Genomic DNA, 17,193 nt, shown 5'->3' with positions numbered 1-17,193 from the left:
GCAGTTAATACATAATTTTTCAGCACAGGTAGTTTCTAGGTGAACTTTGTGTGTCCATATTTCCCCAGTGTTAACTAACTGGCTCCCTATTCAATAGTGTATTAGGTATAAGATTTTAACTTTGGTGTTTAAGTCTTGTTTATCTGCTGAACTGAATGCATATTGTCCTTCTCAAATGTTGTACTTATCTTCTCAACATTTATTATTGATTCCCTTACATAAGCACATTCGGCTGAAGGAATCTCAGGACCATATGTTTGGGGTGGCTGCGTCCATCTACCTGAATGAGCTCCCTGAATCTCTGAAAATGGATTATGGGCTGGATTTTTAAAAGGTTACGCACGCCGGGCCTATTTTAAAAAGGCCCGGCGATGCGTATAAAGGCCCGGGACGTGTGTAACTCCCAGGGCTTTACTAAAGGGGTGGTCCGGGGGCAGGGGTGGGGTCAGAGGCTTGCAACACAGTGGCCCAGAGGCAGGCGCAAAAGGTAAAATAAAAATTTTGGGGGGGGGGGGGGTTAGAGTAGGGCTAGGGGGAGGAAAGGTTAGGGGAAGGGGTGGGAAGGTCAGGTTAGGGGGAAGAGAAGTTCCCTCACAGGCCGCTCTGATTTTGGAGCGGCCTGGGAGGGAACGGATGCACAATTGTGCATCCCCTTGCAAGCACCGACCCTTGATTTTATAACTTGCGCTCGCAAGATATAAAATCAGGTATCCATGTGCGCGCACCAGGTCTCGCACGCATATGTATGCCCGCACACACCTTTTAAAAATCTACCCCTATATGTTCTCTGCTGAGTTTTGTAGATCATAGACTATAAATTCTATAAATAAATAAGAAATGAATAAATGACTTCTGCAAAAAAGGATAATAATGTACCAAAGTGAATAAAGTGCGTTCAGATCATCCTGCTATCCTCTGGATTTTATTTCCAGACAGGTGGTCCACAGTATTAGGGAGTCAAAACTAACCTATTTTTTCCACTAAATTGAAATAGATGAGGAGAAATGGTTCAAATTTTGACACTGATATCAGTCTCAAGTGCTCTGCTTCCTTCTCAAAATCTATTTTTTCTGATAATATTAATTACACTAGAAATCAAAGCTTGCAAAACTTCCCTCTTAGACCATCTGGAAGCCACAGGAAGCATTAAGTATCTGCATATATTTGAATCATAAGTAAGGTACATCAGAATTTTTCACATGGTATAACAGGAGAATCCTATAAAAAGATTTTCTGCCACATATATTGTGGCAGATAATTAACTTGAATTTCTGCACTGCATGGATTGAAATATGGAATCTGTTCTGTTGAATTTTTATTTACTCATACAATGTGCACACAGTTATGTATTTTTAGTTTTATATGGGGCTTTCTTGTTATGAATTACATAGGTTTCAGTTATGTACAATTTCATAAGCAGACTATTCAATTCAAAGTATAATACATAATCCTCTAATAAAAATAGGGGAAGTTTGCCATCTACTGGAAGTTAAATAAAACGGTGTTTGCCAACTGAATTATGCAGTAAATAACGCACACAAGGCCCATCCGCCAAAGGATGCTGTCAGTCTTGCTATGCGTGCCATGAGACACCGCCAGTCAGCATCACTTTTTCTAGTCTGCAATGGTTACCTGCAGGAGGTGCAAGTCTTCCCGCTTGCTGGTGAAGAATTATGGATCTTCTATTCCGTGAATTGGGGGTCTTGGAGTAAATTATGAGTAGGGCTCAAAATATAATCATGAATTTTGTGTTACTTATTGTTACATTTCAATGTATTATTATTATTAGCTGCAGTTCCATGGCAGCTTGTTGTGACAATACACTACATGTAACTGTAACTTCACCGTTTGGAGGTACATCACACTCCTTTGGGGGCCATAAACTTATTTGTGGGTCTTCGCGGCAGAGACACCTGTCTAGTTCTTCCTTTTTCTCTTTCCCCCTTTCCCCCAGGATGTGGATCCTTTTAATGGAGAGAAAGATTTGCTTTCAGGGTCCAGGTGCAAGGGGTGACTGACTCCTTAGTGTTGCCTCCTGGGAGAGGGGTAACTTTCTTCACTGTTTGAGGCTGTGTTTTCAGAAATCCACACTGGACTCATGGGTTAGTGTCCAAATTAAAAAGTCTCTACTGTTCACACACCGATGAATAATGGCACAATACATATGATTCCAGCACCACAGGTTTTCTCGCTTTCTTTACTGTGCAGGAATAATTTACACCAGGGTCCAAGAACTTCTAACCTCCAGGGTTTGGATAATTAGAGCTCGCAAGCGAGCAGCATATCCCTTGCTTGGGCCATAGACCCCTTCCAAAATGGCAAAAATGTAGAAATCCCTGTCTCTGCACAGAGTCCAAATCTCAATAATCTTTCTTTGCAGTTCTGTTACTCACAGTTAACAGATCTACAGGATCTTTTTTTTTTTTTTTAATCTTTTCTCAGTTCAGTCTCTCCTCTGGATCCCTGGATGCAGGTGACTTACCCTGCTCCAATGCAGCCAGGAAGGGGCAGCCAAAACAATCTTCCTCCTGGCTCTTTTAACTTAATGCCCCTTTTACCCTTTCAAACAAGATTAACACCGGAGTTCCTGCTTTCAGCAGGCCACTGTCACCTCTGTCCTCGTAGAGGGTTTGAAGGGCCGGTCTTCCTTAACCTGTACAGCCCCGGATGCAGGATTCCCCATTCTCCGAGACCAGAGAATGAAAACTCTTAAGCCCAAAAACAACCCAGAAGGATGTCCCAACCAGCTAGCGAGCGCACAGGAAGGAAAACCCCTTCCGACCCTGGTCAGGATCCCCAGGCTGGATTAGCCTGCTTCCTCTGACTGGGCCTGAAAAATCATTAAACAGGTTAAGCTCCTCACCATCTCCTAACGCTCCAAAAACAAAGACTGCTCACAGCCTCTGGGAAGAGAGATCTTATAAAATGTTTCAGGGGGACGGCCATTCCAGACCCCACGAAGGGAGGCGCTGAATTTAAATGGATCCTCGCCAGTCACTCACCCATACTCAGCTTTACTATGGCACAACAAGGCCGTAACGGTAACGGACTGGCTGTCGGTTACATAACATTTAATTTACAGACAATACGTACATCAGACAAATCACACTACTAAAACAATATACAACTACTGCTACTAAACGTCATTTAACTACTCACCCAGAAGGTGGGGGTACTGCCCCATTGAGCTGGCTGATACTGTGGGAGATTGATAGCTGCAGAATCAGCTGACTTCCCTGTAGGACCCTGGCTTTCAGCCACGGCAGTGGCAGGCTCCCCAGCACAGCAGAGCTGTAGTGGTGGTAAGCAGCAGCAGCAGCCACCCCAGTGGGCCACAGCACCAGAGGCAGGCTGCAGTGATGACAGGTGCCCTGGCCTGCAGTGGTGCACAAGAAATTCACCATTTCTGGTTGTTGCAAAGAAGAGGATAATAAAGTGATGGCAGCAAAAGCTGGGTTGAAGATCCACATTGGAGGGGGTTCTAAAAAGTAAAGTGGCGAATGCCACAGGTTATGTTATTGGGGCCCTTATTAAAGTGTGCTGTAGCCATAATTTAAAGAGACAGGAGCCACAAGTACAGAGTACAGAGCCATGAGGGGATGGCCCAAGGCACATCACCGTTTAGGTGGGAATGCAGTGCACTGTAGGGGTGACATCACCAGCCCAAACAGGAAAGCAGAAGCCGTACTTGCAATCCCGTTAAAGGATGTTAATTTTACCAATTTTCAATTTCAAACTGATTTCTTATTAGTTGCAATTCCAGAGTAAATCATTGCACAATACATTATACACAACATGAAATATAAAAGTGAATCAGAATAAAAGCATAAGATATAAAAAAAACCTTAACCATATACAAAATGATTTAAAACTGGATTCTGTCAAATAAGCAGCTAAAAAATATAAGTATAAGAAAAACATAATAAACATTCAGGGTCAGACATTCAGACCAGTTCCCTTCAGAATTTATACTCTGTCCATGAAACAGATCTAGTCCTCTTTAATCTATAAATGTAATTCATAATTTAAGAGCAGCTATCTCAGGATGAAGCAGTTTGTTTTGTTATAGCTAATATGTTGGGGTTTTTTTTTGTTATACTGCCACCCTGTGACCTGTTTTTGTATTGATTAATTCAGTTATACTATAAGAGCATGTAACCATTGATCCACTAGGTCATGATAGGTGTATTGTGGGTATTCTGACACTTACTGAGTAGACATTCTCTGTTTTCTGACTCAGATTGTAATCTTTTCCCCCCAATTGGTCACCCCTAGTGATTCCAGGGCATGCTGGGGAAGTTGTTTTTCTCCGGCAAACAGCCCTCCATTTCAAACAAGTCTCTGAGCTAAGCTTGCAATACTATTTCTCTCTCTCTTTCTACCTGAGATCCCCACAAATGCATTGTCTTTATACCCTGTGTTCAGCTAAAGTATTCAAAGGAACTTATCAACGCTGTCTGTATCTTTATTCCCATGTATATACCACTCCGTGCCGAAGCTCAGAGCGGTCGACAAGTTAAACATTTACAAATTCAAGGTAAAAAAAAAAAAAAAAAAGCAATCAAAGATTCATGTCTTAGAAATATAGCAATTCTAAAAAAACACAGGCTAAAATACTGGACATCAATGTTATATACAATCATAAAATAATGCTTTAAATGAAATAAAAGTACATTCCTAAAACAACAGTCTAAAATACTTGGACATAAATGTATTCAAATGTAAAAAAGAAAAACACTTTTACTGAAGAGAGTAATAAAACAGGGTAAAAAGATAATCGAAAAGACTCAAAACAGATGCACCTTTAGCATTTTTTAAAAAGTCTTAGTACATGAGAGGTCACGTGATGGGCTGTGAGGTGCAGGACGTGTTCCTGTAACGCTCCGGGACCCGATGCCCCCATTTTTTCCTTATTTTGCACAGTTAAATGTGTTGACTCGGGTGCAACCTTTTAACATATACTGTGGCCAAGTCTCAGGGCTCCGCAGGGAATCAGACTGTGAGTGCTGGCTTCCGTGATGGCTTCAAAACTGCAAGAGAAGGACAGAGAATGGCCCAAGGTCAGGGGAAGAAAATGATGGGAGTAGCAAGCAATTCCCCATTCCCCATTCCCCTGAGGCCAGAGACCCAATGGTAAATGAAACAGCCGTGGTAATAATTGCAGCTATTTTAGAAGCCATTTTGAAAGAACTTATGGGAAGTTCTACGAGCTGCACTCACTATTTTGCAGGTGCGACAATGCGCTAACACAAAGTGGAGTCACGGGGGTCGGGCACGGAGGACCGTGTAAGCACACTGAAGGCCAACATTTCTGCTTTAAAATCTGCCTGCGATGCCCATATGGCTAAGCCGGAAGATCTGGAGAGCCGATCAAGAAGAAGCAATAGCCACTTCATTGGAGTTCCAGAAAGCGTTCCCAATAACGAGTTAGCAGAGAAACTGGCTGATTGGCTTCCATGTGCACTGGATGTGTACTCCAAACATGGTGCCATTAGGCTGGAAAGGGTCTCTGCAGGCAAACGAAACTAGCATACTGCAACCAAGCATAAACGGAGATTGTCAAATTTTCTAATTTTGCCCAGAAAGAAGAGGACCTGCAAGCATACCGCCGAGCTCACATTCAGGGCGAAACAGTACAGTGTGCTCTGACGGAGCGCACTGTTAGTCGGAATTTGGACGCACGTTTTGGATGCGCTAGCTTTACCCCTTAGTAAGGGGTAATAGCGCATCCAAAACGTGGGTCCAACCCTCCCGAACCTAATAGCGCCCGCAACATGCAAATGCATATTGATGGCCCTATTAGGTATTCCCGCGCGATTCAGTAAGTAAAATGTGCAGCCAAGCCACACATTTTACTTTCAGAAATTAGCGCCTACCCAAAGGTAGGCGCTAATTTCTCCGGGCACCGGGAAAGTGCACAGAAAAGCAGTAAAAACACACCCTCCGACTTAATATCATGGCAATATTAAGTCGGAGGTCCCGAAAGTTTAAAAAAGTAGAAAAAAAATTTTGAAATAGGCCCGCGGCTCACGGGTTGAAAACTGGACGCTCAATTTTGCCGGCGTACGGTTTCCAAACTTGTGGCTGTCAGCGGGCTCGAGAACTGACGCCAGCAAAATTGAGCGTCGGCTGTCAAACCCGCTGACAGCCACCACTCCTGTCCGAAAAGAGGCGCTAGGGACGCGCTAGTGTCCCTAGCGCCTCTTTTTACTGCCGGGCCTAATTTAAATATGATTTACTTGCCCGCTCTCCTGCATTTTTTACTGAATCGGCCCGATTGATCAGTTTGAGGCTACTATTTTAATTCTCCAAGATTTCTCGGTGGCAGTAGCAGTGCTCAGGAAAGCATTTTCCCCTTTGTGCACCTGGCTGGTTGAACGACACATTCCTTTTGCTTTGACTTACCCAGCACGGCTTTGCATTATTCATGCGAATAAGTTCCCATGCATGAGTCGGCAGAGAAGGCTCAGGAGTTTCTGCAGTCCATTGTGGAGGTTGGCATTAATGGATCCCCCAGTCCTCAGTGGCAGGAGATGAAGCCAGCAGACTGAAGTGCTGTGAGAGTCAGGGAAGAGTATATAATATGGCAGGGACTCAGTACACTAACCGTGGCTATTTGGTATAATAAATGAGCCCAAACCAGCCACAGACTCAAAAGTAATTTGCACCTCTATGCGAATCAAGTACCCCTTCCAGAGGAGGAAATTGGCCCGTGACACCAGGGGAAGGGTGGGGGGCACTTGCTTGGGTGAGGGGGCGTGGTAATTGATTAACCTGACTTTCTCTTGCTCAAGTATGACCGATAGCTCCTGTTCTTGAAGGTTTGGCAGCTTATCATAGGGGTGTGCATTCATTTGCAACGTATTGGTATTCCGCAACGTATATGCCATATTCGTTGTATTTGTGGGGTCACAAAACATAGGCGAACCCCCACGAATACAATGTATCACTAAAGAATAAACCCCCACCCTCCTGACCCTCCCCCCCCAAGACTTGCCAAAAGTCCCTGGTGATCTAGCGATAGTCCTAGAGCGATCTCCTGCACTCGGGCTGTGCCGGTATTCAAAATGGCACCAATAGCCTTTGCCCTCACTATGTCACAGGGGCTACTGATGCCATTGGTCGGCCCCTGTCACATGGTAGGAGCACAAGATGGTGCCAGCCGTCCATTGCTCCTACCGTGTGACAGGGGCCAACCAGTGGGCACCGTAGCCCCTGTAACATAGTCAGGGCAAAGGCTATTGGTGCCATTTTGAATACCGGCAGTCGACAGCCCAAGTGCAGGAGAATGCTTCAGGACCCCGCTGGACCACCAGGGACTTTTGGCAAGTCTTGGGGGGGTCAGGAGGGTGGGGGGTTGTAGTTTATTAAATTTAAAGGGTTGGGAGGGGGGGTTTTGGAAACAAATATATATGTAACTAATGATCGGATCGGAGTCCCCCGAGAACGGATACAATGGATTTGGGTCCCAACGAATACCAAATAGGACGAATCCGCCCTACTGCACATCCCTAGCTTATCATTAGTAGAGAGCTAGTGAGCTGTGCATATATTTGTATTGTTTGCATTTATCTTGTTAGTTAAGGGGAGTGGAGAACCTGCATGTTGTAGGTGACCTCAGTACCTCTGATGAGGTGATGTTGAATTTGGTATTGTATATGGTTTGGGGTTAATATTGTTGGGTGGGTGGGTGGGTGGATGGGAGCAGATACAGAGAGAAGGAAGAAGACAGGGTGGGAGGTGGGAAGCCGCTGTCAAAGACTCAGAGAATGGATGGGGCCAAACTTTACCTACTGTTACGACCATGGCTGCTATGCAGCCGCCTCACCACCAGAGGTCCCCCACGAGCATGTTCTTCTGGCTGGCCCACTCCTTCCTTCCTGTCTACTCTATACCCCAGAATTTCCTTTATAACCCTGCCTAGCAGTTCCATCGGTGCTTCAGCATCGAGCTCGCCTGGACTCCCTGCTCTAGCCTTTCGCCTTCTGCTTACGGTGTGTGCATGTGGCCTACGGGCCCTCTGCCCGCTGTGTGTGGCCTACGGGCTTCTGCCTCCTGTGTGTGTGTGTGGCCTATGGGCCTCTGCCTGCTGTCGGTAACCTACAAGCTTGCTGCCTGCTGTGTGTGTGTGTGTGTGTGTGTGTGGCCTACGGGCCTTCTGTCCGCTGTGTGTGGCCTACGGGCCTCTACCTGCTGTCGGTAACCTACGAGCTTGCTGCCTGCTGTGTGTGTGTGTGTGGCCTACGGGCCTTCTGTCTGCTGTGTGTGGCCTACGGGCCTCTACCTGCTGTCGGTAACCTACGAGCTTGCTGCCTGCTGTGTGTGTGTGTGTGGCCTACGGGCCTTCTGTCCGCTGTGTGTGGCCTACGGGCCTCTACCTGCTGTCGGTAACCTACGAGCTTGCTGCCTGCTGTGTGTGTGTGGCCTACGGGCCCTCTGCTGTCTGTAGCCTTCGGGCCTTGTGCCTCGCTCTGCTGCCTTCGGGCTTATGTGTTTCATGTTCAATGTTAGTGCTGTCCTGGTTTGTCTGTCTAGTTCTCTGTCAGTCTTGTTTCCTCAGTTCAGTCACTTATACCTCCAGTCATTATCACTCATACCTGCACGCTTCCTGAGTTCATCCTTACCAGCACCCAGTTCCAGTTTCCTGTACACCTTTACCTACATTCACGTTCACACATACTTCCATGCTGTTCCAGTCTTCAAGTTCACTCTTACCTTCATGCATCTGGTATCAGATATCTCCAGCCTGTATTAGACTCCGTCTGCCTATTCCACCTTCCCACTTGCCCATAGGGTTTACTCATTCCTGCCTGCATCAGCCAGCATCTAGACTCTTCTGCAGTCCTGCCTTTCTCCACCCTGAGACATCCTCGGTAGTGGTGTTCACCACTCCTGGCCTGAGCCCATTCCTAACAGTATGCTGAAGCCATTCACTTGTGGAGAGACAGAGAGGACTCTATATTCTGAGGGTGAGTCTCCACGGTTTGTTACCTGTATCTCTTGTCAAACCCTGAATTACCCCACGAACCAGAACTGTTTAGCCTGTCAGTTTTCTGACCTGGAACATTGGGCATGCAGCAATTGTCAGAAAAGGAATGTTTCCTTCTATCATGAATGCCTTAATTGTAATTCTCCCAAACCAGGCTGGTGGAAGTGTCTCTGTCTTCCGTGTCTTTTGCCTCCAGGCAAACCCTGCCCCCGCTGCACAGCTAACGGGCCATCTTCTCCTCAAAAAGATTCAGCCAGTGCTATTACACTCTGCCCTGCTTCTGGCCCAACTAAGAATGTTTTCACCCTGGGCAGTTTGCAAACAGAAAATTTCAGCACAACTTTTCACAAAACTTCTCACCAAAAAGCAACTTATACTTCAGGAAAACCAAAAACTTACCTGGTCAAGAAAACTTCTAGGACTTCCGTTCTAGAATCTCAAGAACAAAAACAGATGGAACTAATTAACCCGAGCAGGGCTCTGCTTCCCACAGCTGCTGAACAGCCTGTAACGAGCACCTTCCCGAGACGGCCCAAACCTGCCTGTGTCTTCACAAAGCTGCAAGTTTCTGCTGCAGATTCAAGGAACCATGGTTTGGGGTTTGGATTTACCATTGTGTCTCAGAAGGAGCTTAAGCCGGCTCTGCTGCCCCCGGAGGGGCTGGAACCTGATCTACCACCCCAGGAGTGGTTTGGACTCACCACTGTGCCCCAGGAGGGGCTTGAGCCTGCCGTGCCGCCCGCGGAGGGGCCCGATCCGGTCCAGCTGCTGCCGCCCCTGGAGGGGCCCATACCGTTCCAGCTGCTGCCCCCGGAGGGGTCCAAACCGGTCCTGCTGCCGCCCCAGGAGGGGTTTGGATTTACCACTGTGCCCCAGGTGGGGCTCGAGACTGTTTCTCTACCTCAGGAGAGGTTTGACCCTGCCCTCCCGCCCCAAGAGAGGTTTGTACCTGCCGTGCCGCCTCGGGAGGGGTTTGAGCCTGCACAACTGCCACAGGAAGGGCCTGGACTGCTTGCACCATCTCTGGAGGGGTCTGTGCCTGCCACCCTGCTGCCGTCCCTGGAGGGGTCTGTGCCTGCCGCCCTGCTGCCATCCCTGGAGGGGCCTGTGCCTGCCGCCTTGTTGCCTCGGCAGGGGACTACCCTGTCATCCCAGAAGGAGTTTGGGGTTACCGCATTGCCTCAGGAGGACTTTGGATCTGCCATCATGTGGTGTTCCCTGCAAGGTTGGGATCCCAGAGGAGGAGGAGGGCTTGAAGAGGGGGTACTGTTACGACCATGGCTGCTATGCAGCTGCCTCACCACCAGAGGTCCCCCACGAGCATGTTCTTCTGGCTGGCCCACTCCTTCCTTCCTGTCTACTCTATACCCCAGAATTTCCTTTATAACCCTGCCTAGCAGTTCCATCGGTGCTTCAGCATCGAGCTCGCCTGGGCTCCCTGCTCTAGCCTCTTTCGCCTGCTGTCTGTGGCCTACGGGCCTCTGCCTGCTGTCTGTGGCCTACGGGCTTCTGCCTACTGTGTGTGCGTGTGGCCTACGGGCCTTCTGCCTGCTGTCTGTGGCCTACGGGCCTTCTGCCTACTGTGTGTGTGTGGGTGGCCTACGGGCTTCTGCCTCCTGTGTGTGGGTGGCCTACGGGCTTCTGCCTGCTGTGTGTGGGTGGCCTATGGGCCTCTGCCTGCTGTCGGTAACCTACGAGCTTGCTGCCTGCTGTGTGTGTGTGTGTGTGTGTGGCCTACGGGCCCTCTGTCTGCTGTCTGTAGCCTTCGGGCCTTGTGCCTCGCTCTGCTGCCTTCGGGCTTATGTGTTTCATGTTCAATGTTAGTGCTGTCCTGGTTTGTCTGTCTAGTTCTCTGTCAGTCTTGTTTCCTCAATTCAGTCACTTATACCTCCAATCATTATCACTCATACCTGCACGCTTCCTGAGTTCATCCTTACCAGTACCCAGTTCCAGTTTCCTGTACACCTTTACCTACATTCACGTTCACACATACTTCCATGCTGTTCCAGTCTTCAAGTTCACTCTTACCTTCATGCATCTGGTATCAGATATCTCCAACTAGTATTAGACTCCGTCTGCCTATTCCACCTTCCCACTTGCCCATAGGGTTTACTCATTCCTGCCTGCATCAGCCAGCATCTAGACTCTTCTGCAGTCCTGCCTTTCTCCACCCTGAGACATCCTCGGTAGTGGTGTTCACCACTCCTGGCCTGAGCCCATTCGTAGCACCTACCCTGTGAGAAGAGAGAGGATATAGGCCACTCTTGCCCAGTCTGAGGGGAAGCTTGTTGCTTGTAATTCAAAAACAATCTGGCAGTGGTTCAAGAACCCCTTGTAGGTTTTGGGGTTCCCATCTTAGTGAGGTGGAGGTGAAAGGTAAATGCTAGATGCACCAAGTGGGAGCTGTGTGCCGGAGAAGTTGACGCAACCACTGGTGGCAGAGGAACCATGCTTGGTGGCTAGACAGAGTTCATGTGTTGGCCTAGAGTTTGTATGGAGCCTTCGAGCTGGTGGGCCTGCAAGGCAAGACCCTGTAAAATCTGAAGTACCAATGAGTCTATGGATCTCATGGCCTTCGCAATCTGTCACGCTGCGTAGTAGTGAGTCTTTGGGCCACTGTTAAGTTGTCACTGCTTATTTTGTGCAAGCACAAGATGGGCCTTAACAGGCGGCAGTTGACTTGCTATGAGATGATCTTCCACCTGACCAACCACTTCCCCCTTGAGTTGAGCCTTCAGATTCTGGCAGCCAGCAGGACTTACAAGGTTGAAATAAAAGTGGAGTAGAGGTGCAGTCCAAGGTCAGGGCAGGTAGAAAGCAAAGCAGAGTCGAGGTCCAGTCCAAGGTCAGGGCAGACAGAAGAGGATGCAGAGTCAAGGTCCAGTCCAAGATCAGGCATGAGGAGATAGGCCAGGAAGACCAAGACACGGAGGATCAGACACTGACAAATATGAAAGGACAGGACAAACTCAGGAGGCAGACACCAAGTAAGGCAGGAACCGAGGAGAACCACAACACAGGAAACAGGACCACAGGAACAGTGAAGATGCTGAGCTAGCACTGCTAAAGCAGAAGGTCTGTTGTGAAGGCACTGGTTAGTGGTTCTGAGCTTCCTTTTATACAAGGCAGGATATTATGTCATGTGTACATGTCATAGGAAGTCCTGCCTGCAGGATCTATAAAAAGGGCTCAAGGGCTGCAGCAAGTTCAGCCATGTTCCTGGGATGCCATATGATGCCAGAGGCTATGCCAGAGGTGCTTCAGATCAGAGGTGAGGGATGTTACAATTTCCTTAAGTAAGGCAAGAATACAAGTCCCTGGAGGCAGTGGAGTATGACCAGGATTAGATCTGCCTGAAACTCTGCCTATACATACTTGATTTGTTCTGAAACTTTAAAGAGTCATCCAAGGTAATATCCAAATTGCAAACTTTATTTTTTAAAACTAATGGACAGTCATCCAGTTTTTTGGCCTAGGGATAATAATATGGAAGTGACTTCTTCACCTTGAGGAAGTCACCTAGAGGACATCAGCTTTTCTAAGATTTAATTTAAGTTCATTTTCACACATCCATGCTGAGAGGGCTGAAAAAGACTAATTCATTTTTCCAAAAGAATTATTCGGATTGGGGCCTAATAGCATGATTATCAGAATATCATCTGCACAGACAAAATAATGTACCCTAAATTTACTTATGCTTTTCCTCATAGGGCCAAATAAATGTTGAACAAAATGGGTGAAACATGGACCCCTGGGAAACACCACATCTTATAGGCTATGGATTAGAACATATGTTTCCTATTATGACTTTTTGAAATCGCCTTTGTAGGAAGTAGTCTAAACCAGCTAAAATCTTCTGTCTTAGTCCTTACTCTGATAATCTCCACAGCAAAATTCCATGATCCACAATATCAAATGTTACAGAGAGGTCAAGTCAGACCAAAGTGACAAGGTGCAAAGTAACTTGCCCATTAATGCCAGTAAGACAGTTTCAGTTCCATATCCTGCACAGAACTGATGAGGATGTAATTTATTAGAATTCTGCAAAACTCTCCTAATTGAACCACCACTTTTTTTAAATTATTTTTCTTAGAAATGGTGAGAGGGGTCTGTAGTTATATAAATCATTTTATCTGAACCAGATAAAACCAGAGGATAGATTAGTGCCACCTTAAAACTGGAAAGGAGTAGACCTATAGTCAACAAGATATTCGCCAAGTAAGTCAGCCATAGTAATAATTTAACTTCTGCATTTTTTTAAAAGCCAGGAAGGTTCAATATCTAATTGGCAAGAAGTAGCTTTCTTAGAGCTCAATAGTTTCTTCAGCTAAATCAGCTCTTGGAGGAAAAATCGTTCCCATAATGGACTTTCTACAATCAATATAGAACTATAACTAAAAACATTAAAAAAAATAATCTTGGTTAGGTTCTTATGTCCCTCTGAGGACATATCCTAATCCTCTATTTGAGAGAGGAAATATCAGACACAGCAATAGCCAAGCTGCCCATTTCTAATTGGCTGCAAGTCACATATTTTCTCATAAAATAGTCTTCTGGAGAGATTGCATCACATTAAGAGTAAAATGCAAGAGATTTATTTCCGATTTCATAAGTTTTAAGTAATTGGAAAACTGTCCTGAAAAGGTAGTATTGATAGCAGAAGCTGCATCTGCTGGTGGATAAGCAGAACTTTGAGTGAGAATATGTCTGTTTAAAGCTTGCAAAAGTAATAGAGGGTTAAAGTTTATTCTGTGTGTCTATAAAGTGTGCTAAAGAAATTAAAAGGTTAATATTATTCTGGGTGTGATTTAAGACTTTGCAAAAAGTCAATTATTTTGCTGTTGGAAAGTGTGAGAGCTGTTTTCTGGAGAAGTAATCAGTGGTTTATGATTTGAAAAGGTGTTAACTGCATGAGCTGTTAAAAAAATAAAGGGAGAATAGCTGAGAGGGTTGCTTTGTCAAACTATTTTCAGTGTCGATCTCTGGAGTTTTATTTGCAGTATTTGCCTTAGAAATATAGATAGATTACACTGGGCAACAATGAAAGTGTTACTGACCTAAAAAGGTCCTACTCTGTAGTATCTTGTTGTGCTGAACACAAATATGACCATGAAAAGTTTTTATTGGCTCTCGTTTTGAAGATATTTAATATAGTTCACTTTCTATGTTTAGTCATGTAAATTTATCCAGTAGGACTGTAAATAAGCCTAGAATGATGTAATATTGCATAATACCATCATGCACACATCATCCAGATTTTATTACATCATTTTCTGATGCAATGCAGTTCTACTGCCATGCTGCTGCTGAGTAAGCTGACATCAGCAGTGTACTATATGAAGCCCAGTCAGAAAGGGTGAGCATTTGAAATATTCATGCTGGCTGACTACTGCTGGACACTCCGCAGAGATGCTCCCGAACAGGTGTACAAGAGACAAGCAAAGAAATCTAAGACGTAGTCTATGACTTCATTTTTCAAACGGTATTAACCGTAGGTCTCCTACTATTGGCATACAATTCAAGATGTAATTATATTATTGCATATTACAAAAAAACTAGAGCCAATTTTGCATTTTCACAGTCACATTCGTGTTTAGCACATGGAAATGTATAAGAATTGACTAATTTCATTTCCGTAACATGAATTTTGTGAAAATTTGTTGCCCAGTGTTATATAGATAGGCCTGATGTAATAAGACAGGAAGAAAAATGTGTTGCGGACATGCCTTGTGGCTACGTATTCTGTGGTGAATGTGTTTAGGAAAGCCCTGGGAAGGGGCGAAGAGGTGTGATCGCTTGCTCCTGTGTGATTGTGAGTCCCTGGTCCACGTGATAACTCAGGAGCCCAAAGGTACCCCAAGGATAGGAAAGCAAGTGCGAGCTTGGACACAGTTTGAACTCATGAAGAATGGAACCGGAACTACAGACCGCTAGCATAACTTCAGTGCCAGGAAAAATATTGGAAAGTGTTCTAAGCATCAAAATCACAGAACATATAGAAAGACATGGTTTAATGGAACAAAGCATGGCTTTACCAAGGCAAGTCTTGCCTCACAAATCTGCTTCACTTTTTTGAAGGAATTAATAAACATGTGAATAAAGGTGAACCGGTAGATGTAGTGTACTTGGATTTTCAGAAGGCGTTTGATAAAGTTCCTCATGAGAGGCTTCTAGGAAAAGTAAAAAGTCATGGGATAGGTGGCGATGTCCTTTCATGGATTACAAACTGGCTAAAAGACAGGAAACAGAGAGTAGGATTAAATGGACAATTTTCTCAGTGGAAGAGTGTGGGCAGTGGAGTGCCTCAGGGATCTGTATTGGAACCCTTACTTTTCAATATATTTATAAATGATCTGGAAAGAAATACGACGAGTGAGGTAATCAAATTTGCAGATGATACAAAATTATTCAGAGTAGTTAAATCACAAGCAGATTGTGATAAATTGCAGGAAGACTTTGTGAGACTGGAAAATTGGGCATCGAAATGGCAGATGAAATTTAATGTGGATAAAGGCAAGGTGATGCATATAGGGAAAAATAACTCATGCTATAATTACACAATGTTAGCTTCCATATTAGGAGCTACCACCCAAGAAAGAGATCTAGGCGTCATAGTGGATAACACATTGAAATCGTCGGCTCAGTGTGCTGCGGCAGTCAAAAAAGCAAACAGAATGTTAGGAATTATTAGGAAGGGAATGGTGAATAAAACAGAAAATGTCATAATGCCTCTGTATCGCTCCATGGTGAGAGCGCACTTGAATACTGTATACAATTCTGGTCGCCGCATCTCAAAAAAGATATAATTGTGATGGAGAAGGTACAGAGAAGGGCATCCAAAAATGTGGTTTTGATAGGGACAAGACAGGCTGGCCCCGGGGAGAGTTCCCTTTCCTTTGTGCAGGAAAGGGCTCCCTAGAATGGGTGTTGCATCCGTCGGTCTCAGACGGCTTCGACCTCTGTGCCTCACCTTTCTTCCTTCTCTCTCCTCAAGCCTTGGGAAGATGGCTGCTGCCATGTCTTCATGCCGTTCTCTCCGGCATCCCTGGATCAGCAATGGCGACGGTGTTCGCCATGATTATCCTGAGGGTCTCCTAGGGCGCATGCATGCGCGCACGCCACCCACGTCCATATCTACGTCATGGCGGGAAGCTCAGGGGCGTCCCCTCTGAGTGACGTCATCACATCCTGGTATTTAGCCTGCCCTTCGTTCGCTAAGAAACTGAGTTAGCAAGGATTGGATTGGACTGCCTCCAGTCTAAGCTGCTCTGCCGCTTCCAGCTGCCGCTTCCAGGAAGCTCTCTCTGCCCTTTGGTTATTCTTCACTACCTGGGTACCCGCTCCTCAGGGGCCCTTCTGCTCTATTTCAGGTACCTATCCTGGGATACTGGGTACTCGCTCCTCGAGGGCCTGCGCTCCCTAATCTGGTGCCTGCCACTGAACAATTTCTGCCTGCCAGGACCTTCTACAATTCAGCTTCTGCTCAGTGAGTACTACCTTTCAGTCTGTCTCAACTTCAGCTTCAGCGCTCAGGGTTACACCCGGGACCTGTCCCTGCTACGCCGCGCTACTTATCACCTACTCGTTTGTGAGACTGGTCTCCTCTGCTGAGGACCCCTGGACTACTTCACTGGACTACCTTCACTGCTGCCTGCCCTGGGCAGTACCATCAAGCTGTACAATAAAGACTGCTTCTCTGTGCCTGCGTGTATAGAGTAAAGCCTAGTACTGCGGTTCCTCACGGGGCTCCTCCCCATAGGAGTGGCCATCACAGCAGTACCCAAGAATCCACTCCACCTCATAACCTTAACAGATTGCTAACTCCATGGATTCAGATCAGCTCACCGCTTTGCAGGCCATTCCGGGCCTGGCCCAGCGAATCTCTGAACAACAGAATTCGCTAGACAACTTGACTATTGCCTTTAACCAGCTACACACACAGATGAATACACCGCTGCCGCAGGTAATGAAGTTACACCGACAGAAGTGACTGTCAAGTCTACAGTGCCTCTCTCTGCTCCGACACACTTCGCGGGTGAAGTTTGGAAGTGTAGAGGATTTATTAATCAATGTTGCATGCACTTTTCTCTGCAACCTAACCATTTCCCTACAGCGTATTCCAAGACCACCTATATTCTTTTGTATCTGGACGGAAGAGAGAGTTCTTGGGCCTCACCACTGTGGGATTGCAATGACCCTATCTT

General features: G+C 46.1%; 1 long non-coding RNA gene across 1 annotated transcript; it reads right to left on the bottom strand.

Annotated features, from left to right (window-relative positions):
• Positions 1–4,623: 4,623 nt before the first annotated feature.
• LOC115089304 lies at positions 4,624–9,485 on the bottom strand. The gene is made up of 3 exons (XR_003856057.1): positions 9,389–9,485; positions 6,406–6,555; positions 4,624–5,030 (listed from the first exon to the last, which is right to left on the bottom strand). It is a non-coding gene; the product is annotated as an uncharacterized LOC115089304 (long non-coding RNA).
• Positions 9,486–17,193: the final 7,708 nt, after the last annotated feature.

This window comes from Rhinatrema bivittatum, chromosome 4 (genome assembly GCF_901001135.1).
Source record: "Rhinatrema bivittatum chromosome 4, aRhiBiv1.1, whole genome shotgun sequence".
Classification (NCBI taxonomy): domain Eukaryota; kingdom Metazoa; phylum Chordata; class Amphibia; order Gymnophiona; family Rhinatrematidae; genus Rhinatrema; species Rhinatrema bivittatum.
The sequence above is the reverse complement of the archived record's forward strand: the minus strand, read 5'-3'. Positions and strand labels throughout refer to the sequence as shown.